Below are 25,032 nucleotides of genomic sequence, written 5' to 3' on the forward strand. Positions count from 1 at the left end.
CAGCACTATGTTTATTTCACAATTTCACATTATTTATATAAATAAATTTAGCTGTTCTCTTTCTCATTTTTTTTTTTTTTTTTTTTTTGAGGCAGGGTCTCACTCTGATGCCTAGTCTGGAGTGAAGTGGCATGATCACGGCTCACAGCAGCCTTGACTTTCCAGGCTTAAGTGATCCTCCCACCCCATCCTCCTGTGTAGCTGAGACCACAGGTGTGTGCCACCATGCCCCACTAAATTTTTATTTTATGTTTAGTATTGATGGCATCCCACTATGTTGCTCAGGTTGGTCTCAAACTCCTGGGCTCAAGCATACCTCCAACCTTGGCCTTCCAAAGGGCTAGGATTACAGGCATGAGCCACCATGCCTGGCCTACCTGTTCTATTTTTTTTTAATACACAAATATATAAGAATGATGTCTAGTTTTTTTCTTTTGTCACTGCATAATGTCCTTTTAAACTATTCAGTTTTTTAATGTTTTTTTCCTTAAAAATATAACTTGCATGTAATTATTTTTACTTTTGTTTTCCTTTTGATTTTTGAATTTTCCTATTTCTCGTTTTTATTTTCATAGTTTGCTAATTACTTTCTTCTAAATGTCTTCATTTTCAATGAATATTTTCTAACCATTCTCCTTGTCTCTATGTTTTAGCAGAAACATTTAGATTATTCACATTTAGCATAGCAAATGTTAGATTTAATTTTATTTCTTGATCTCACTTATGTTTCTTATTTATCTGATGGGGTTACTCCTTTTTTATAGCGTTATTACGCAATTTGATAGAGTTATTACACAGCCTCCTCTTGTTAATCTGGAGATTTATGACTTTCCAGATTAGTTATATCCTCATTCTGAGGACAGTCAAGAACACATATCTCTACTCTTATTTGAAAATGAAATGTTAACTATTTCTCCCCAATTCAGGAAGAGACTTGGGGTGTCAATACTTTCCCTGACCCCAACCCAATGTCAGAAAAGAACTTTGCAGGCTCTTACATCTTCCCCTTTTCGCAGACCAAAACCTTGGATTCACTGAATAGATTTTCTTTGCACTATGGCTCCTTGACTTTCAGAATCTTCATTTAACCTATTAATGTTTCCTTTCTACTCTGTCTTTCATGCTCCTGAGGCCTCTGTTGTGATTCATGTATTCGTTTGCTTGGAATCCTTGCTCAAGTATTTTCTTCATATGGTTTATGTTGGCCTTATATTCTCTGAGGGGTTTATTTTTTCAATTTTTAGAAAAATGTTGTTACTTTTAATTTTTGTGTGTACGTAGTAGGTGTACATATTTATGGGTTATTTGAGATCGTTTGATACAGGCCTGTAATGCATAATGACCAAAGTAAATGGGGTATCCATCACCTCAAGCATTTATCCTTCGTGTTACAAACAATCCGATTATACTATTTTAGTTATTTTTAAGTGTACAATTAAATTATTATTGACTGTAGATACCCTTTTTTTCTATCAAATACTAGGTCTTATTCTATTTTTTTTTGTACCCGTTAACCATTGCCACTCTCCCCCAAACTCCCATGTTGCCCTTCCCAGCCTCTGGTAACCCTCCTTCTACTCTTTATCTTCATGAGTTCAATGGTCTTAATTTTTAGCACGCAGAAGTGAATGAGAATGTGAAGTTTGTCTTTCCATATCTGGCTTATTTCACTTAACAGAATGATCTCCAGTTCCATCCATATTCTTGCATAGGATAGGATCTCATTCTTTTTTATGGCTGAATAGTGTTCTATTATGTATATGTTCCACATTTTCTTTATCCATTCATTTTCTGATGGACATTAAGATTGCTTCCAAATCTTGGCTGTTGTTAATAATGCTGCAATAAACATGGCAGTACAAATATCTCTTTGATATACTGGTTTCCTTTCTTTTGAGTATATACCCAGCAGTGTCATTGTCACATCATATAGTAACTCTATTTTTACTTTTTCGAGGAACATTCAAACTGTTCTCCATAGTGGTTGTACTAGTTTATACTCCCACCAACAGTATACACGGTTTCCTGTTCTCCACATCCTTTCCAGCATTTGTTACTGCTTGGTGTTTGGATAAAAGCCATTTAAACCAGGGTGACATGATATCTCATTGTAGTTTTGATTTGCATTTCTCTGATGATCAATGATGTTGAGCACCTTTTCATATACCTGTTTGTCATTTCTATATCTTCTTTTGAGAAACATCTATTTGTATTATTTACCCATTTTAAATCAAATTATTAGATTATTTCTTATAAAGTTCTTTGAGCTCCTTATATATTCTAGTTGTTAATCCCTTGTCAGATGGATAGTTTGCAAATGTTTTCTCCCATTTTTGAGTTGTCTTACCACTTTATTGATTGTATCCTTTGCTGTGCAGAAACTTTTTTTGTGTGTGTGAGATGGAGACTCACTCTGTTGCCCAGGCTGGAGGGCAGTGGCACCATCTGGGCTCACTGCAAGCTCCACCTCCCAGGTTCACGCCGTTCTCCTGCCTCAACCTCCCAAGTAGCTGGGACTACAGGCACCTGCCACCACGCCCAGCTAATTTTTTTTATTTTTAGTAGCGATGGGGTTTCACCGTGTTAGCCAGGATGGTCTCGATCTCCTGATCTTGTAATCTACCCGCCGCAGCCTCCGAAAGTACTGGGATTACAGACATGAGCCACCATGCCCGGCCACTGTGCAGAAACTTTTTAACTTTATGTGATCCCATTTGTTCATCTTTGCCTTTGTTGCCTATGCGTGTGGGGTATTTATTTACTCAGGAAATCTTTTCCAATCCAACGTCCTGGAGAGTTTCTCCAAGGTTTTCTGCTGGTAGTTTCATAGTTTGAGGTCTTAGATTTAAGTCTTTAATCCATTTTAACTTGATTTTTGTATGTGGCCAGAGAGGGTGGTCTAGTTTCATTTTGTTGTTGCATTTGGTTTGCTAGTATTTTGTTGAGAATTTTTCCATCAATAACAATCAGGGATTTTTGCCTGGAGTTTTCTTTTTTTTTAATGTGTCATTCTCTGGCTTTGGTATCGGGATAATACTGGCTTTGTAGAATGCATTTGGAAGTATTCCTTCCTCCTCTATTTTTTGGAATAGTTTGAGTAGTAGTTGATATTAGTTTTTCTTTAAATGTTTCATAGAATTTAGCAGTGAAGCCATTGGGTTCCAGGCTTTTCTTTACTTGGAGGCTTTTAATTATGGCTTCAATCTTGGTGCTTGTTTTTAGTCTATTCAGGTTTTGGAGTTCTTCATGGTTCAGTAATGGTAGGTTTTATGTGTCTATGAATTCTTTCATTTCTTCTAGATTTTCCAATTTATGGGCATATAGTTGCTCATAAAAGCCGGTACTGATCATGTGAATTTCTGTGTTATCAGTTGTGATGTCTCCTTTTTCATATCTGATTTTATTGATCTGCGTCTTCTCTTTTTTTTTTTCTTAGTCTGGCTAAATGTTTGTCAATTTTGTCTATCTTTTCTAAAAACCAACTTTCATTTTGTGGATCTTTTGTATTGTTTTCTTTTCAATTTCATTTATTTTTGCTCTAATATTAATTATTTCCTTTCTTCTACTAATTTTGGGTTTGGTTTGCTCTTGTTTTCCAGTTCTTTAAGAGGCATCCTTAAGTTATTTATTTCAAAATTTTCTTCTTCTTTGATGTACCCCCTTATAGCTATAAACTTCCCTCTTAGTACTGCATTCACTGTATCTCATAGGTTTTGATATGTTTTGTTTCCATTATTATTTGTTTCAAGAAATTTTTCAATTTACTTCTTAATTTCTCCATTCACTCACTATTCATTCAGGAGCATATTATTTAACTTCAATGTATTTGTATATTTTCCAAAATTCCTCTTCTTATTAATTTGTAGTTTTATTCCATTGTGGTCAGAGACGGCGCTTGATATTACATCAATTTTGGGGAACTTTTAAGGCTTGTTTTTTGCTTTAACATATGGTCCATGCTTGAGAATGATTCATGTGCTGAGGAGAAGAATATCTATTCTGAAGCTATTGGAAAAAATGTTCTGTAAATATCTATTAGGTCCATTTGGTCTACAGTGCAGATTAAGTCTGATGTTTCTTTGTTGATTTTCTCTCTGGAAGATCTGTCCAATGGCAAAAATGAAGTGCTGAAGTCTCTAGCTACTATTGTACTGTAGTCTATCTCTCTAACTTTAATAATATTTGCTTTATATATCAGTGTGCTCCAGTGTTGGATGTATAAATATATTTAAAATTGTTATATCCTCTTGCTGAATTGATTCCTTTAACATTATATGGTGACTTTCTTTGTCTCTAATTATAGTTTTTGTTTGATATAAGTATAGTGAATCCCGCCCTTTTTTTTTAGTTCCCACTACCATGATATATCTTTTTCCATGCCATTATTTTCAGTCTATGTGTGTCTTTATACATGAAGTATGCTTCTTGTAGGCAACAGATCACTGGGTGTGGTTTTTTAATCCATTCAGCCACTCTATGTCTTTTTATTGAAGATTTTAGTCAATTTGCATTTCATGTTATTATTGATAAGTAAGTACTTACTCCTGTTATTTTGTTTCTTGTTTTCTGGTAGGTTTGTGGTCTTCTCTTCCTGCTTTCCCTTTTTCCTGTCTTTTTTTTTTTTTTTAAGTGATGGTAATTTTCTCTGGTGGTATAATTTCTTGCTTTTTATATTTTGTGTATCCAGTGTACATTTTTTGATTTGAGGTTACCATGAGGCTTGCAAATGCTATCTTTTAGCCCACTATTTTAAACTCATGATGATTTGACACTGATTGCATAAACAAAGAAACAAGAAAAAAGTAATAAAAAGTCAACACTTTAGCTTTGTCCCCTTTTTAACATTTTATCATTTCTGTTTATATCTTGTTCTGTGTATGTCTTGAAAAGCTGTATCTATTATCATCAGTTAATCTTTTAGTTTTTCTACTTATAATAAAAGTAGTTTACACACCACAATTACAGTGTTATAATGTTCTGTGTTTTTCTGTGTACTTACTATTACCAGTGAGTTTTATACCTTCAGCTGATTTATTGCTCATTAATGTCCTCTTCTTTGTGACTGAAGAACTTCCTTTAAAGCATTTCTTGTAGGACAGATCTGGTTGAGGAAATTTCTTAGCTTTTGTTTCTCTGGAAAGTCTTTATTTCTCCTTCATGTTTAAATGATATTTTCACTGGATATACTCTTCTAGGGTAAAAGTTTTTTTCCTTCAGTACTTTAAATATGTCATGCCACTCTCTCCTAGCTTGTAAGATTTCCACTGCAAAGTCTGCTGCCAGATGTACTATAGCTCTATTGTATGATATTGGTTTCTTTTCTCTTGCCACTTTTAGAAGCATTTATTTTTCATTGACCTTTGAAAGTTTGATAATTAAATGCTTTGATATAGTCTTCTGTGGGTTAAATCTGTTTGGTGTTCTATAACCTTTTCTACTTGAATATCAATATATTTCTCCAGGTTTGGGAAGTTCTCTGTGATTATCCCTTTGAATAAGATTTCTACCCCTATCTTTTTTTCTATTTCCACTTTAAACCAATTGCTCTTAGATTTGTCCTTTTGAGGCTATTTCCTAGATCTCGTAGGTGTGCTTCATTCTTTTCTATTTCTTTCTTTTGTGTTCTCTGATTGTATGTTCAAGTAGTTTGTCTTCAAGCTCACTAATTCTTTCTGCTTGATGAATTCTGAATTAAGAGACTCTCATTCATTCTTACATATGTCAATTACATTTTTAAATGTCAGAATTTCTGCTTGATTCTTAATTATTTCAATCTCCCTGTTAAATTTATCTAACAGAATTCTGAATTTCTTCTCTGTGTTATCTTGAGTTTGCTCAACACAGCTATTTTGAATTCTTGTCTAAAAGCACACATATCTCTGTTTCCCCAGGATTGTTTCCTGATTCCTTATTTATTTCATTTAGAGAGGTCATATTTTCCTGGATGGTCTTGATGTTTGTGGATGTTTGTCAGTGCCTGGGCATTAAAGATCAGGTATTTATTTTAGTCCTTACAACCTGGGCTTGTTTGTACCCATCCTTCTTGAGAAGACTTTCTAGGTATTTGAAGGGACTTGAGTTTTGTGATCTAAGTTGTATCTTCTTAAGGGGGTACCCCAAGCCTAGTAATGCTGTGGTTCTTGCAAACTAAAAGATGTACTGCTTTAGTGGTCTTAGATAAGATCCAGAATAATCCCTTGGATTACCAGGCAGAGATTTCAGTTCTCTTACTTTTCCCCCAGTGAATGGAGTTTCTCTCTTTGCTAAGCTGCCTGGAGCTATTGGTGCAGTGATCCAAACATCCCTGTGGCCACCAGCACTGGAACTGCACTGGCTTAGACATAAAATATAGCACTGGGTCTCACTTAAGGCCCACTGTAATAACTTTGTGGTTACCACCTATGTTCACTCAAGGTTCTAGTGCTCTACAATCAGAAGGTGGCAAAGCCAGCGATGCTTGTGTTCTTCCCTTCAGGATGGTGCATTTCCCTAGGCCCTGGGTGGGTCCAGAGGTGCTGTCTGGGAGCCAGAGACTAGAGTCAAAACACATAAAAATCTACTTGGTACTCCATACTACTGTGGCTAACCTGGCACTCCAACCAAAAGACAAAATCCTTCCCACTCTTTCCTCCCCTTTCCACAGAGGATACTCACCCCATGTTACTGCTACCATAGGCTCATGGGGAGTGCTGCACAGCTACTGCCAGTGTCCACTTAAGTCCCAAGGGCTCTTCAGTCAGCTTGTGGTGAATGCTGTCAGGCCTGAGACTCACCCTACAGTGCAGTTGGCTCCCCTCAGGCCCAGGGCAGGTTCAGAAATGTCATCCAAGAGGCAAAGCCTCGAATCAGGGAACCTAAGAGCTCACTTGGTGTTCTACCTCCCTGTGGCTGAGGTGCAAGACAAAGTCCCCTTTACTTTCCCCTCTACTTTTCTCAAGTGGAAGGTGTCTTGCTTTGTAGCCACCACATCTAGGAATGTGATGAGTCTCACCTAAAGCCAGCAAGGCTCAGAGTCTCACCCAAAATCCTTAATGTAGTATCTGGGTATCACTGCTGTTTATTCGGAGCCCAAGGGTGCTTTAGTCAGAAGGTGATGCATCCTGACAGGAATGGGTCCTTTTATTCAAGGCAATGAGTTCCCTTCTGGCCCAGGGTGTGTCTAGAAATGTCATCTAAGAGCTAGAGCCTGGTATGGTAGCGTCATGACTGCCCAGTGACCAGTCCTACTGTGGCTGAACTGGTATCAAGCTGCAAGACAAATCCTCTTTATTCTTCCCTCTTCTCTCCTCAAGGAGAAGGCAGGAGGCATTTTCCTTGCTGTGAGCTATGTTGCCTGGGGTTGGGGAGCAGTGGCACAAGCACTCCCTTCCCTACTCAGCCAGTGTCTCACTAGGTTGTTGTGTCCCCCAAGTCCAGTGGCTCTGAGCTCAGCACAGCACTGGGACTTGCCTAGGAGTTGCAGTCCTTGTGGCCTAGACTACCTTTCAAGTTTATTTAGAACCCCAAAGTGCATAGCCCTCTGTGGCAAGCCCTGGAGAATATCAAGCTCTGACCAGTAGGATGGGCAATTCCCTGATGGGTAAGACTAATATAAACACTCCCTCTATGGGTGGATGTCAGCTGAGTTCGGCCTGATTTTGCTTTCCACAGTGGCAGGACAGCACTGAGTTTCTACACAAAGTCTCACAATCTCTTCACTTTCCCTCCTCCAAGTGCACGGACTCTCTCCACACCAGGCAGCCACTTCTGAGGGGACAGGGGAGGGGTGACATCTGCAATTTAAGACTGTCTTTCCTACCCTCTTCAGTGAATCATTCAGCAATATGAAGTTAAAACTGCCTACTGTCATGCTTACCTGATTCTTTGGTCCTTATGAAGGTGCTTTTCATGTGTACAGACCTGTTAAATTTGGTGTTGCTGTAGGGGGTATGTTGAGTGGAGACTTATGTTTGGCCATCTTGCTCCACCCCTCTCAGTTCTTACATCTTCTTACCCTGACAGGTGAATGTTATTTCATCCATGTGCGGGATGGATGTTTGAGTTGCAGTGCTTTTCTTTCAGTAGTCAGCAGATGTTTTTACACTGTGCTTTTCTCTTCTAGCATTAAAGACAAGAAATCTCATGAAAGTTGAAATTTTTTTTGTGTGTGTAACTTTTTGTTTGAAAACTCATAAAAATTTTCTTTATATTCTGAATCAGAAACTTCAGGAGGATTTGCCTAAATGTGTCTTTTTCCATCAGTCCTTCCTGGAACTTAGTAAACCCTTTCAATTAACAAACTAAAATAATTCTGCAAACCAGAGAAAACTGCCTTTTCCATTTCTTCAGTTATAGTATTCCATTTATTGGATTTCTATTATCTAACACTTTCCTAAGCCTCTAATCTTTTTCTTTATAATTTCAGTGACTTTGTATTTTTGCTCTGAAATCTTAGCTGTTTCTTCTGTTTGATCTTACAGGCCATTAAATTGATCCTCAATAGTAATTATTCCATCCTCATCTTTCAAGATAATTTATAAATGTATTGTCATGGAAAATTCCAAAGTTGTACATAAATTAAAAGAATCCTAATAACACACCCTTTTCCATGTACCATTAATTACCTGTCTTCAGCAACTGCCAGCAAATGGCCAATTCGATGTCATTTCTGTGTCAAACTACTACCTTCTAAGCCAATTGGATTATCTTCCAAAACATCCCAGACCTTGTATCCTGTCACACATAAGTATTTCAGAATCTAAGGTAGTCTTATCTAAGGTAGTCTTTCATGCCATCTTATGCCTTTATGTGTCCAATTATTTTGTGTTAAAGTTCCTCATTTCTCCTCCATGTTTTCCATTTTAACAAAAGCCACCTCTTCTGTGGGCTTTTTTTTTCTTTGTATACACATGGTTCCAGTCACCCTGAGGTCAAGCTGCTGCAATGCTTTACATTGAAAGTATTGGGTATATTTAGTATTCGTCTTATCTGCAAGCTAAGAAGACAAAAATAACAAAACTTCTTAATCTGCTTCCTTTCCTTTTTCTCCTTGTTTGGCTTCCTACTCTCTGCCTCTGGAAGCTGGCAAACTGACAGCTCATAAATCATCATTCTCTGAAACCAGGAAGAAATCTCTTTCTTCAGCTGCAAACCAGTGGTCTGCATGCCTCACAGTATAGATGGGTTAAAGCCATCTGTTTCCCTACTGTGTAAATCCTTAGGGTCTAAGGAGACTACCATGTCCTCCTCCTATGACCACTCATGCAAGATAGAGCTACCCTAACTCTTAGGTGTCGGTGAATCTACACAGGCCAGGTTTTTTTCCAAGACCCACCGAGTTCTGAAGTTTACCTCAGAGCTTTATTCCCAGATTTAGTCAGGCCTAGAATAGAACTGACTCCTGAGCTCTAGTCCTATCCCTTATAAAAACCAAAAAGCCAATTGTTCCCACGTACCTGCCATTCCCCCGCCTGCCTGCTAGCATTGATAGCTGTGGTGGTGGATGATCAAAATTCATACTGGAGGGAGACAAGGGTGTGCATTTGCACCACCCTTTCTCCAGAATTCCTCTTGTCCCTTATTCATGGTAGTATTTCTCAAACTGCATGAAATCCTTTGGGAGTATGAAACATATTAAATACCTTGTGCCTATGAATCTGAACTTAAACATACATGTCTTTTTGGCCCATCAGAATGTAACAATATAAATATGTGTTTTATACTGGACAATATGGAAATGCCATTTTCCCTAGATATAACGTTATCACGTCTTCACTCTATGCCACTTTTCTAAGATAGAAACTTCATAAGTAACAGGATAGGCTGGGAGTGATGGCTCATGCCTGTAATCCCAGCACTTTGGGAGGTGGAGGTGGGTAGATCATCTGAGGTCAGGAGTTTGATACTAGACTGGCCAACATGATGAAACCCTGTGTCTACTAAAAATACAAAAATAAGCCGGGCGTAGTGGAGCACACCTGTAATCCCAGCTACTCAGGAGGCTGAGACAGGAGAATTGCTTAAACCTGGGAGGCAGAGATTGCCATGAGCCAAGATCATGCCAAGATCCAGCCTGGGCAAAAACAGCAAAATTCTTGTCAAAAAATAAAAATAAACAAAAACCACCCAGGAAAGAAAAGAAAGAAAAAGAAAAGAAAAGAGACAGGTTAAAGTGTAAAAGAAACCTCAGTTTCTGGCATGGCCTCTAATTCTAAGAATGCTCACAATGTCTAAAAGGAGGCTTTTCCATGATTGATCACCTGCATATGGACCCCAGGGAAGGTGACTTAGTCCAACACTAGAAAGACTTGAGTATTTGAAAACTATAGTATCATGAAATTCTGCAATTTAGCATTTGAAAGGGTCTTAAAGATCATATAATCTCTCTCTCTCTCTCTCTCACACACACACACACAAACTTCTATACAACTTCTATTTTCTCCTCTAGACTAACAGAATTAGAATAATGTGATTTTTATGAAAGTGACTTACTCAAATTACCCAAAGGTCATCAATATGTGTTTTATAATGGACAACATGGAAATGTCATTTTCCCTAGATACAAACTTATCCAGCTTGGTTTTCTGTTATGCTTGGTTAAAAATACACAATAAAATAACATTCATGTGTTTATATACACAAAGAAGTCCATCAAAATTATGTCTGGCAAAAATAAGTGTAATACATAAGGGAGGTAAATGTATGCTATAAGGAAAAAAATCCATAAAAGTCTCATAGGCATTTTTTTCGTGTAAAAGAAAAGTAAATGGATGACACTATCTACTTGATAATATTTGAAACTGAGGTACCTAAATGAGCCATAGAAAATCTGTGTGTACTCACTTGAATTGCTATAATGCAATTTCTCAGGGGATTTATATTAGAATCAGATTGACCGTTATACCAATCAGAATATAACAGGTATGGGGAAACTACATTGAACCACACATTTTGTCTTTGACTTTGCCAAAAATATGAAATCCATATTGTTTTTAAATAATAGAATTAAATGCATGTGAAATCACAACAAAATCTTAAAGAAAAAAATATATATTAAAGTGAACTACAAGGCACAGAAAGAACCATCCATTACGTCAGGAAAGTACAGTGGGTTCTTTTGGAAACAGAATTATGGCTGGGGAATCCGTATGTGTGTGATAGGCATCTAACATTAGTCATTATTCTGTCATATCTACTTCATCAGTGAGTAAGAAATCTCATAATGTTGAATGAAATTGATTGCTGTTGTTCCTAGGGTTCTGTATCAAAACTCTGATACGATATTCTTGCCAAATTACAAATCATCCCTTCAATGCCTCTTTCACAATGCAGTGTGGTATATCTTCCAGATTCTTTCAATGAACTAATCTGATGAATGTAAAATTGCAATCTGAAAATATAAAAACTATCTATACAAAGGTATACAGTTTTTAGAAGTAATAAAATATTTTATATCAAGTATATTACTTTTGTATGTTTGGTAGGTAAGGGTTAAATATGGATATTAGTTTATCAAATAATAATAAAATAAAATAGGTTCTCTCTTGTGTTCAATGCATTTTTAGGTTTCTAAGGACCCTTTAATATTAATGAAACATTGTCATCAAAAGATACATATGAATAGTTGAAATCATTTAGTTTTTTTCTAGTATTGCAAATGGACACTATGTCCCTTAAAAAACACATAAAACTTAGCTGGAAAAATATTGAAAACCAAAAAAAAAGTGCATGCCATTCCTACACATCTTATGAGGTACAGTTATTTTATCCCATAATCCATTACAATTGTACCAGTCTTTAAGACCATGGACAACCTGAGTGATAGATAGTTAATTTTTTCTCATGAATCTTGGAAAGGGAAGAAAAGTGAAGCTAAGACAGAATTCTAATGCCTCCAACTGCACATAAAAGAGGGATATAAACAACAAAAGATTATGGCCGCAAGGCACAATTCTTTCACTATGGTATCAGGGGGTCATCGTATGAACCAATTCTAAAACATAACAAAGATTCTCATTTAAGAACAAAATCTTGGGCAAAGGAAATGCATATAAATTTAACAACAAAGAAATCATAAAGACAAATGGCCACAATTAAACATTTAATTATATTTGTAATTAAAGAAATGCAAATAAAAACAAAAGAAAATTGCTATTTACCTTTCATATTAGCAAATATGAAAAGATTGAAAATACCCAGCATTATAGACAGCACAAAGCACTATCTATCCCACATAGTATAAGAAAATAAGGTGCCTCTTATCCTAGAATTTTGTTACTAAGAATATATCTTAAGGAGACACATCAATAGTTATACAAAGAATTTTAAGCAAGAATGTTCACAAAACATTTTTTAATAGCAGAACTTTGGAAACAACCTAAATTTCTATCAATTAGGAATCTAACTATACAGAGGTGTCTAAACTACATTTTAAAATGATTATGAATATTGTTTTTCCTGTAAGCCTATAAATTTACTGCTTTCCATATATAGGTGTGCTCCCCCATACATCTATGTGCTCTCCCACATTTTCCAACACCCTTTTAGTTAAGACAGATTATATGACTACTTATGGATCATCAGTGGTGAGCAGAAGTGTTGGGTGATACTTCCGTTTTGAAACATTTAACAGCCAGTACATGACCCTCCATCACTCTCTGCCCTTGATCTAGAAACTGTATGTTCCAAATACCAAGGCAAATGTTGTCCAAATCAGTGAGTCACTGCTTGGAAGATAGCTACTAGGTCCACGACAGACTTTATAAAATCAAGAAACAAATATGTCATTAGTGAGATTTAAGCATTTATGAGTTACTATCACAGAGACCAGCTGACTAATAAAAAGACATTTATAGCAAAAGTAGGATACTTTTGTAATAAAAAAAAAGAAAATATGTGGCACTGGCTTAGTCATCAGATGGAAGGCAGTAGGAAGACAATTCCCAGAGAGTAGTGAGATATTGATTTATGTTTGCAGTAACAAAATATTGGACAAAATTAAAGACTTGATAACTTGGAAGAGATAATGTATCTAATAAACTTGTATCTCTGGGTTCATGATCATGATTAAATGCAGTCAACAATAAGGGTTAATTGTTAATTGACTGTGTATGACAAGACATCACAAGAAAACAATGAGCTCAGGATAGAATTAGTAAATACACAATAAGAAATAAAAAAGTAATTTGGGCTTTGTAAATTTGCAGAAGACACTTATCCTAGACCTTAAGAAGTGAAAATGAAATTAAAGGTGACTTCGAGTGACACAACAGCTTGAATCCTGCATGAAGCTGGAATGGAAGGTTGTGCCCCTGCAGCTCTACCTGCACAGGCCTTTGCCCTTTCTCAAGAGCAACAGCAAATGAACACACCATACCAATGAGTGACACTCAAGAATATAGATTTCAGGTAATTATGGCAATTCCTAGATCCTGCTCAAAGGAACCTTGTCAAAAATCTAATGATAGAGATGTAGACAAAATTAATCTCAGTGAGTTACCATAGGACTAAACTCACACTCCAGTTGGAGCAAGGAAAAGAACTCAAGGCAGTAGAGGAGGAATTTCCAAGTTAGACTTAGCTAGAAGAATTATGGAGAGTTAATGATTAGATGACAGAGAGAAGGCAGGGTAATCATTCAGTGCGTTCAACAACAGCAAAATTTTGATATGTTCATCAGCAGCAAAATACTGACAGAGATAATGTATTTGAAAAATATAAACACACATATCTAATCTGGGTTTAAAACCCCTTCCTTCAAAAATGTTTCCCATGAATATGACTCCTATCAAAAGGATATAAAATATTATTTAGAATCAATGTTTTCAAAGAAAAGCCTTTCAAGAAACCAAAGTTTCAATGAAATTAATTAACCTAGAAAATCAACAATTGATTCCAACAGTGAGAAAACGCATACTCAAGCAAATTTTACAAATATAGTCAAAGTAGATGTTCTAGTTATTTAGCACTTGTCTCTGAGTCCCAAATATATCAATCTTTGCTATTCTCTGTGATTCTGGAGCTAGGACTCTACAAACTACATTTATGTGCAGCTGGCTTTCTGTTAGATCTGATAAATGGGGGCACTTGAATAGTTAAGAGAGAAGTGAAAAGAAGTTTGCTTTTTTTCTGTGCACTTGCTGTTACTGGAAGCATTGTCTCAGCAATGTCTCTGACCTCAGCAATTGCTGACCTCAGCAATTGATGCCAGTCTCCAATTTCTTTCAGCTCCTTGAGAATCAGCTTCATTGCACCCTCTTCATGGTTTCCAGCAGAATCCACCTAGGCAGCACCTGTCCTCAGAGGCTGAACTCCAGCTCCATAAGTTACTTCCTTCAAAATCTTGAAGTACTAGCAGTAGCCAGGTGTCCTCTTCTAAGAAGTTAGAGTCTCAACCCTGCTGGGCCTCTTTTCTGAAGACCCATCCTGTTATATATTCCCATTTTCTGGCTACATAGTTTACATAGATGTACTCAACAACTGACAGAATCCCCACATTGGTTCCCTCCCTCATGGAATAAAGGTTATTATGAAAGACAGGACGAAGTGTTATCCACTGGAACTTCCTCTTCCTACCCTAAGCCTGGGAAATCTGCAGAGAACAGACACCAGAAGAAAGCAGATGGACATTGGCAAATAAATATGTACTACTATAAATTTAATAAGGCAATTACACCAACTACGGGAGCTGTTCTGGAAACATTGTTTTTATTAGAGCAAATTTTCAAAGATCCTAGTACCTGGTATGCACTTATTGATTTGGAAATTGCTTTTTTCTTTTCCTTAAAAATTGTCAAAAAAACATGAAGAATAGTCTACTTTTTCCTGACACGGTCAAAAATTGTTTAGAAAAAATTAACTTCTGTTCTTTGCATAACTCTAGTCTTCCTAGAGTTGGATTATCACAAAATCACCCAGAATACCTCATTTCTTTGCTACATTAATATTATCATGAAAATTGGGCCTGATGAGCAAGAAGCAGAATGACTATAGATGATTTAGTAAGATAAACGTAAACTAGAAAGTACGGGAGATAAATCCCATGGAAATTCAGAAACTAATCACTTCAGTGATGTTTCTGGAATCTGGTCATTAAGACATTTCTTCTAAAGTAAAAGACAAATTGCTATATTTTCTCCTTTTATTAAAAAAGATGCACAGTGTTTGGAGATCTCTTTGAATTCTTGAAACAATATACAGCCAGTCCTCCATATCTGTAGGTTCCATATTCATGGATTCAACCAACAGCAAATTAAAAATATTTGGAAAATAAATAAATAATACAATAATAATACAGATTATAAAACAATTAGTATAAAAACATTTACATAGCATTTACATTGTACTAAGTATTATAAGTAACCCCACCTCTACTAAAAATACAAAAATTAGCCAGGCGTGGTGGTGCACACCTGTCATCTCAGCTACTGAGGAGGCTGAGGCAAGAGAATTGCTTGAATCTGGGAGGTGGTGGTTGCAGTAAGCTGAAATTGTGCCACAGCTTGGTTGCAGTAAGCTGAAATTGTGCCACAGCACTCCAGCCTGGGTGACAGAGTGAGACTCCGTCTCAAAAAAATAAATAAACAAGTAACTCTGAGATGATTTAAAGTATACAAAAAGATGTGTGTAGATTATATACAAATCAAAACCACAATGAGATACCATCTCACACCAGTTAGAATGGCAATCATTAAAAAGTCAGGAAACAACAGGTGCTGGAGAGGATGTGGAGAAATAGGAACACTTTTACACTGTTGGTGGGACTGTAAACTAGTTTAACCATTGTGGAAGTCAGTGTGGCGATTCCTCAGGGATCTAGAACTAGAAATACCATTTGACCCAGCCATCCCATTACTGGGTATATACCCAAAGGACTATAAATCATGCTGCTATAAAGACACATGCACACGTATGTTTATTGCGGCACTATTCACAATAGCAAAGACTTGGAACCACCCCAAATGTCCAACAATGATAGACTGGATTAAGAAAATGTGGCACATATACACCATGGAATATTATGCAGCCGTAAAAAATGATGAGTTCATGTCCTTTGTAGGGACATGGATGCAATTGGAAATCATCATTCTCAGTAAACTATCGCAAGGACAAAAAACCAAATACCACATGTTCTCACTCATAGATGGGAATTGAACAATGAGAACATATGGACACAGGAAGGGGAACATCACACTCTGGGGACTGTTGTGGGGTGGGGGGAGGAGGGAGGGATAGCATTAGGAGATGTACCTAATGCTAAATGACGAGTTAATGGGTGCAGCACACCAGCATGGCACATGTATACATATGTAACTAACCTGCACATTGTGCACATGTACCCTAAAACTTAAGGTATAATAATAGTAATCAAAAAATGGAAAAAAAAACAAAAAACAAATATTATGCCATTTTATATAGGGCACTTGAGCATCCACATATTTTTGTATCTGTGGAGTTCCTGTAACCAATGCCCTACAGAAACAGAGGGATGTCTATCTATCACTTTGGAATGTGCTATTCTTACTAATTTACAAATTAGCCTTTAAGATTAACAGTTTTGAATGGGACTCAGAGCAAGAGAGGGGCCTGTAGTTGGCCCAGGCTTTAATGTGACTTACTCTGCTCCTTGAGCCTCTCGACACAGCAGATCGAATGCTACAGTGTCTAAGAAAAATAGGGATATTATATACAGCTCTGGCAATCCCCAACAGTGCAGACCCATAGGAGTTGGAAACAAAACCATGGTTCTCTTACATGGGAATTTATTTTTTTGAGAAATACTTCCTTGCTTGCTAGGTGGTCCTGTTCTATTTTTCCTCCATGAACGTCAAGTGACAATGCTCTCTCAGCATAGACTGGGCATTATCTGATACACCAGACCATAAAGATCAAGCATGTATGGTGGCAATTCATCATCAAATAGAAATGATTCATAAGAGATTGTACTCAAGTCAGGCCGGAAGGCAAGAGAGGTGCCTACAATTCCCGCAATACCTACTGCTTCTCCACTGTCTCTTCTCCTTCACTCTAACATTGTTGCGAGAAGTCAGGGACCCCAAACAAAGAGACCGGCTGAAGCCATGGCAGAAGAATGTGGATTGTGAAGATTTCATAGACATTTATTAGTTCCCCAAATTAATGCTTTTATAATTTCTTATGCCTGTCTTTACTGCAATCTCTAAACATAAATTGTAAAGATTTCATGGACACTTATCACTTCCCCAATCAATACCCTTGTGATTTCCTATGCCTGTCTTTACTTTAATCTCTCAATCCTGTCAGCTGAGGAGGATGTATATCGCTCAGGACCCTGTAACAATTGCATTAACTGCACAAATTGTACAGCATGTGTGTTTGAGCAATATGAAATGTGGGCACCTTAAAAAAAGAACAGGATAACAGCAATTGTTCAGGGCATAAGAGAGATAACCTTAAACTCTGACCGCCGGTGAGCCAGGCGGAACAGAGCCATATTTCTCTTTTTTCAAAAGCAAATGGGAGAAAGATTGCTGAATTCTTTTTCTCAGCATGGAACATCCCTGAGAAAGAGAATGCACACCTGGGGGTAGGTCTCTGAACTGGCCCCCCTGGGCGTGGTCGTCTCTTATGGTCAAGACTGCAGAGGAGAGATAGACTCCAGTCTCCCATAGTGCTCCCAGGCTTATTAGGAAGAGGAAATTCCCACCTAATAAATTTTGGTCAGACTGGTTGATCTCAAAACGCTGTCTCCTGATAAGATGTTATCAATGACAATGGTGCCCGAAACTTCATTAGCAATTTTAATTTTGCCTCGGTCCTGTGGTCCTGTGGTCCTGTGATCTCACCCTGCCTCCACTTGCCTTGTGATATTCTATTACCTTGTAAAGTACTTGATGTCTGTGACCCACACCTATTCGCACACTCCCTCCCCTTTTGAAACTCCCTAATAAAAACTTGCTGGTTTTTGTGGCTTGTGGGGCATCACAGAAACTACCATCATATAATGTCTCCCCCAGCTTTAAAATTTCTCTCTTTTGTACTCTGTCCCTTTATTTCTCAAGCTGGCCAATGCTTAAGGAAAATAGAAAAGAACCTACATGAATATTTGGGTAGGTTCCCCAGTACTACATCTATGCCCTCTTGAAAAGTTCTGATGACCTATTGACAAGGGAAGAAAGAAAAACTCAGACTTTTAGTGATGGCTCTGCACTATATTCCTGAATCAACAGGAAGTGAACTTTGTAGCATCACAGTTCCATTCAGAAGTATCCATGAAAAGCAGTGGTGAAGAGAAATTCTTTCAAGAGAAGAATTTTGAACCATACATATGATTTTTCAATTTGTCTGGACTAACTGGATGGCCTGAGTGTGGGTCTATCCTGATGCATGTTAGAGTAGCTAACAGTCCAACAAGATTTTTAGTGACTTGGAAAGGAGAGATTAGAGGATTAGTGAGAAAGTTTGGAGAAGAGACATGTAGTTGAACCATTGCAACAGGGACGGCATATAAAGATCTTTGTAGCCCATGTTAATGTTTGTCAAAGGCATTCACTGTCAAGGAGTCTTTCAAAACTCAGTTGGAAAGGATAATATGATTTACTGTTCTCAGACAATCTCTTTCCTCAGCCACTCAATAGTTGTTCAGTGGATCATGGACACACTAAAATTGTCCACGGTGACTGCTCTTCATGGGTCAACAAATGAACATTTCCTCATCAATTCTAATCTTTATATTGCTACTATTGCTACTTAGTCTGCCAATATCAGAAACCAAAACTGATCAGCATTCCTCAGGAGTAGTAGAAAGACTGGCCAGATTCTACTACGTGACACCAAAGAGAAGATTCCCACAAATAGGGAGAACTATGAGACTCTAAGGCAAGAGGTTGGAAGATGGATTTTGCCCCTCATAGTTTCTTTCTATTCTTGTCAGCATTCATCCCAGCTATAGTCCTTCATCCCAGAAGCAATAGTTCCTAGTCCCTGGCTATTTTGATATTCCTAGGACCAGCCTGATCATAGTCCATCAAAGCTACCAGTAACAAACAAAATGTCCTCTTCTCACAGGTCTGAGCCCAAGCTTTTCAAGGATCTTCCTTTGATATTTTGCCAACAACAATTATCTCTTAAATGTGAGAATTCCAGTTTGACAAGCCCCTTCTTCATGTTTCTAGCTTATAATATACCCAAACTCTTCCTATTTTTCCCTAGCCATGGTGGTGATCATTTCTTCCTGCAATTATTATCTCTGTGGGACTTCAGCGTCCCTTCTGTTCAGTCCCAAAAATCTTTTAAAATTAATGCCTACATTAAATTATTTCTATAGTAACACCTACTATGATTTCTGTGTCTCTGACTAGAACTAGAAAATACAATGAGAAGGTCCATATTCATAATCTTATTCAGCATCAGATGTTTGAAAATTTTTAGCACCACCTTGTCTATAAGCATAAAAAAGGCTTTGAAAATAATGAGGTTTTTATTTCAACTATGAAGACTCAGAAAATGGAGAAACTCTATGAATGTAATAATGAATGTGGGAAGGAGAAACTCTATGAATATAATAATGAATATGGGAAACCTTCCAATTTAAGTCAGGCCTCAATGATTATCAGAGAACATAAAAATACAGGGTGAAAGAGCCCTAAAAATATAATAAAGGTGATGAACATCTTCCATTTGAAATCTATCTCACTAAAAATTAGCCAACATCTACTGAGGATAAATCCTATGATTGTCATATATGTGGAAAAATCTAACAACAGCCAGCGTCAACATTTATTACAAACAAAACAGAAAAAGTTTATGAATGTACTAATCGAGATAAAACTTTTCATGTGAACACATATGTCACTTTACATAAGAGAATATACACAAGGAAGAAACATATAAATGTAATAAATGTGGGAATGCCTTTAGCAAAGTTTCATGTCATTATTTATTGAAACACTCACATCAATAACATCTTTAGACCCAGGAAACTGGTGGTTTTTCTCAAGTACCATAATTTGAAAGGCTGCTTTTGATCTTCTTCAAGCCATAGCCTTCCATGGTGCCTGAGCCCATAGAACCTAAAAACCTGTGGCATCTCTTCTAAAATATGCTTTCTGTATCCCAGAACTCATAACCTCCTGTCCAAATAGCCCAGAGCCAATTCTAGGGCTTGCAGCCTGTTACTCAAGTTTGTCCTCCAGGAACAGAGGACCTGCAACAATATGTAATCCTTTAGGTTTATATAATGGACAGGAAAAGACTTTTGGAAAAAGCATTAATATACACAATGGAGTGCCACATGCCCTCGCAAAGGGTCTCTCACAAGTCGGGATTATTCTTGATATGAGAAGAGAGGGGGCAGGTAGGATCCAGGCCCAGAGGAATTCAGCCACCTAGTGATATTGCCTACGAATGCAAGAACCAACATGAATGAGAGAATTAAAATAGGAGTAAAACGTCATAAACATTTGAAAGCGTGAATGTGTTCAATGATAAATCAAAACCTATTATATATCAAAAGGTTCATGCTTGGGAAAAATCTTATCAAATATATTATGAAAAAATATAACTTTTCTGCTAGATATAATTTTGTTATAAATCATGTTTCAGGTGTGATACCAAACTTTTTATAGAAAATTTCATACTTTTTTCATTAATAGGTTTAGTCACTGTGAAATATGAAGCTATTTAAAAAGAATGTGAATAATTTAAATGTCAGGCCATATATGTTAGACGTATACATAAATTATTCTTGGAATAATAATTTATACAACTGAAAATATAGCTATATTGGATTTGCTTGTTAATCCACCTAACCATGGCTATGAAATTAATATTGTAACTGGATAAATTTATTATTTTCTACATTAATATCAGCAGTATAGTATAATATACAGTGAAAATAAAATAACATTTAAGTACTTTAAACTGTCATTCCACAAACCTTTTCTCCTATTATTTCTTGGCAAATGTAAGTAGCTCTGACTAACTAAATTGTACCTTCAATAAAAATCTACTACTTTGTTAAAGTTGAAAAAAAAAAGAAGTTTGAATGAAAAATATGCAGCAAAACATACATAAATTCAAAGTTTCAGGGCTAAAATTAAAGATATTGTCAAGAGGTGTTTTTGAAACACATTGTAGTAAAACCTAGATTATGGACAAGACTTGGCAGTAAAAAGATAACTAAGTAAATACTGTATTTCAGGAAGAGATTGGAGACTTATGTCCTTGGTGGCATGTGTTATCTTCCAAAGGGGAATAAAAGCTGGGGCCATGGAGATATTCCAGCAGTTGTAACCAGTGGAAATTTGCTGTATCCATTCCCAACCCTGCCGATGTTTATTTATATTCCAGAAGGTGAAGACTAAGGATATTTGCCTTCTCTTTCCATTGAATATTTGTTAACAGAAGGAATAAAATATTTGTTTCATTTCTCCGGAGGACAAAAGAAACAGTTGTCCTTCTATATAATGTTTCAGATTCATATTTTTGGGGTTCCTCATTTAGAGTATAGATCAATGTACATGTAAGATGACAGGTATGTGTATTTCCTCACATCACCCAAGAATAGAAAATAATTAATGAACCAACGCAGTAATTAATATAAGTAATAATATGTTCATGCCCCAGAAACCTTGTGCCTACTTTCAGAATAATACAGATACAGATATTAAAAACTTAACTGGTTTCTTTAAGCAGTGTTTTGTGGTTCTCCTTATGGGAATCTTTCACCTTCTTGGTTAGATGAATTTTTAGATATTTCATTTTCTTTGTGGCTACTGTAAATGGAATTGTGTTCTTGATTTGGTTCTTACTTAGAATATTATTATTGATAGAAATGCTACTGATTTTCCTACATTGATTTTGTATCCTGAAACTTTACTGAGTTCATTTATAAGCTCCAGGAGCCTTTTGGCAGAGTCTTTAGCGTTTTCTCTGTATAAACTCATATTGTCAGCAAGAGAGATAGCTTGATTTTTTTTTTTTCCTATTTGGACACATTTTATGTCTTTCCATTGCCTGATTGCTCTGGCTAGGACTTCCATCATTATGTTGAGTAGGAGTGGTGAAAGTGGGTATCCTTGTCTTGATCCAATTCTCAGGGGGAAAGGTTCCAGCTTTTGCCCATTCGTTGTGATGTTGGCTGTGGGTTTATCATAGATGGCTCTTATTATTTTGAGGTATGATCCTTTGATGCCTAGACTGTTGAGGGTTTTTATCACAAAGGGATGTTGGAGTTTATCAAAGATTTTCCGAGTCTATTGATATGATCACAGGGTTTTCATTTTTGATTCTGTTTATGTGATGAATCACATTTATTCGTGTATGTTGAACCAAACTTGCATCCCAGAAATAAAGCCTACTTGATTTTGATGAATTAACTTTTTGATGTGTTGCTGGATTTGGTTTGCTCATATTCTGTTGAGAATCACTGCATCTATGTTTATCAGGTATATTTGTCTCAAGTTTTCCTTTTTCATTGTCTCTGCCATGCATTGGTAGCTGGATGATGCTGACTTCATAGAATGGGTTAGGGAGAAGTCTGTCCTCAATTTTTTAGAAAAGTTTTAGTAGAAGTGGTATTAGTTCTTCTTTGTCCATCTGGTAAAATTTAGCTGCAAATCCATCTGCTCCAGTGCTTTTTTTGATTGGTAGGTTGTTTATTACTGATTCAATTTCAAACTTCCTATTGGTCTATTCAGATTTTCACTTTCTTCCTGATTTAATCTTATGAGGTTGTGTGTCTGAGAATTTATCCATTTCCTCTAGATTTTCTAATTCATGTGCATAGAGGTAGTCACAGTAGTCCTTAAGGATCTTTTATATTTCTGTAGGATTGATTATAATATCATCTTTGTCATTTCTAATTGTGCTTATTTGGATCATCTCTTTTTTTCTTTAATTTAGCTAATGGTCTATCAATTTTGTTCATTTTAAAAAAAAAAACAACTATTGGTTTTATTGATCTTTTGTATGGAATTTTAGGTCTCAATTTCATTCCATTCTTCTCGATTTTAGTTATTTCTTTTCTTCTACTAGCTTTGAGGTGGAACTGTTCTTGTTTTCCCTAGTTCCTCTGGTTGTAATGTTAGGTCATTGATTTAAGATTTCTAATCTCTTGATGAAAGTGTTTAACGCTATAAGTTTTCTTCTTAACACTGCTTTAGCTATGTCCCAAAGGTTTTGATAATTTGTGTCTCTATGTTCATTTATTAAAGAAAAAAATCTTAGCTGATATTGCCTTCCTAGTTCCTGTTCCGGATAGTCTCAAATTACCCATCATTAAATTGTGAGAGAAAAATTTAAAGGGACGAAATGAAACAGATGGAAGAAGTGTGCTTAGAAAAGAACTACAGATGAGATTGCTGCATGTAGAAATGAAAGTAATCTAAAAAATGGGAAGCCTTTTGAGATTATGAGAAAGTTTTACTCTCAAGTAAATCATATTGTGTCTTTAAAAGCCTGTGATTGTTCATTGCTTAAAACAGCTCTTGACTCTACAATCCTTGTGGAGTAGCCACAAAGGATTTACAGTAGCCACAAAGAAAATGAAATATCTAAGAATTCATCTAAACAAGAAGGTGAAAGCTTCCCACAAGGAGTGGGCAGAAATTAAATTGAAAAATCTGTGCAGCCACCAAGGAAAACAAAAGCCTGACACCCACTTTAAATGTACCTAAGATCGATAGAAAGAGTCTCCAGATAGATGGAATCTGGAAGCCTCAGAATGAAGAGCAAATAAAGATATTTTGTCTTCTCAGAGTCTAACCTCAGGACTCCCCACACTCCTAAGGTAAGTAATTTTCACAGTACCTACCCAGCAGAATTTCAGAATTGTTTCACACCAGTGATACACAGTACCCAAAAGAAAAACAGAGATATTTATTGGTCACAAAACATCCATGTGTTCTAGTTTTCTCAGCCCCTTTGCAGTTAGAAAAACTATGCTATATGTTTTAAGCAACAGACTGTAAGCAGAAAAGATATGAGTTACTTTTTGGGGGTGCAACAAAAGCATTAAAAGCTAGTTCGCTCTTCTGCACTGTGGTCATCTAAGGGCCAGATGGTGTTCCTACATAATACGACTTGGGTCCCACACCTTAGAAGAAAGCTACTCTTGAGAACTGTTGGACTGATTGCAAACTTTGCGTGAGTGAGAAATAAGTATTATACTATGTTAAACTACTGAAATTTGGAGGTTTTGTTGCCAAAACATTGCCTATCCGTCTAGATCTCCATCAGGAGTAATTCCCCCACTCCTGCCTCCCAGAGACCTTTGGCCATGTCTGAAGATATTTTTGGTTGTCACAACTAAGAAGAACATGCTACTGGCCTCCAGTGGGTAAAGGTCAGGGATGTTGCTAAATAACCTGCAATGCACAGGAAAGCCCCCCAAACAACGAATTACATGGCCCAAAATGTCAACAGTACAACTGTTGATAAACCCTGACCACATCAAACCTGACTAACACAACATTGAAATGGCCCATGACATATCATTCAGTGAAAACTTGCATATTTATTCTGATAAAATTTACACAACATTTTGAGAGTACGTGAATCTCTGCATCCACTCATGCATATGTTCTATTCTTCCCATAGTAATCAGAATAATTTTTTATTTCAAATGTAAAGCAAATCACATCAGTTTCCTGCTAAAAATTTTCAAGGATATCAGTCACACTTATAATAAAATCTCTACTTTGTACCTCGGCCTAGGAGACACCTGCCGTCCTACCTAATCCAACATCATTGCTATCCCTCTGGTCCATTTTTATAGGCCTTTCTACTGTCCTTCTAACTCGCCAAGAACATTCCTGCCTTGGAGCTGGAGGATTTTGTTTTATTCCTGATCTGTTTATCTTCCAGACAGTTGACAACTCTCTCCTCAAGTGAGGGTTCTGCTTCAATGTCTTCTCCTCAGAGGGTTCTTCTCTGATTACCCTTACCTGAAACAGACCCCTACCTCAGTTATCCAGGGATTTGTACTTTATTATCATTTTGTACATTGTTTAATTTTCTGTGGCACATACGTTACCTTTTGGAAACCAGCTTTTCTTTTCAAATTTGAAGGACATA

Source organism: Pongo pygmaeus, chromosome 6 (genome assembly GCF_028885625.2).
Source record: "Pongo pygmaeus isolate AG05252 chromosome 6, NHGRI_mPonPyg2-v2.0_pri, whole genome shotgun sequence".
Lineage (NCBI taxonomy): Eukaryota > Metazoa > Chordata > Mammalia > Primates > Hominidae > Pongo > Pongo pygmaeus.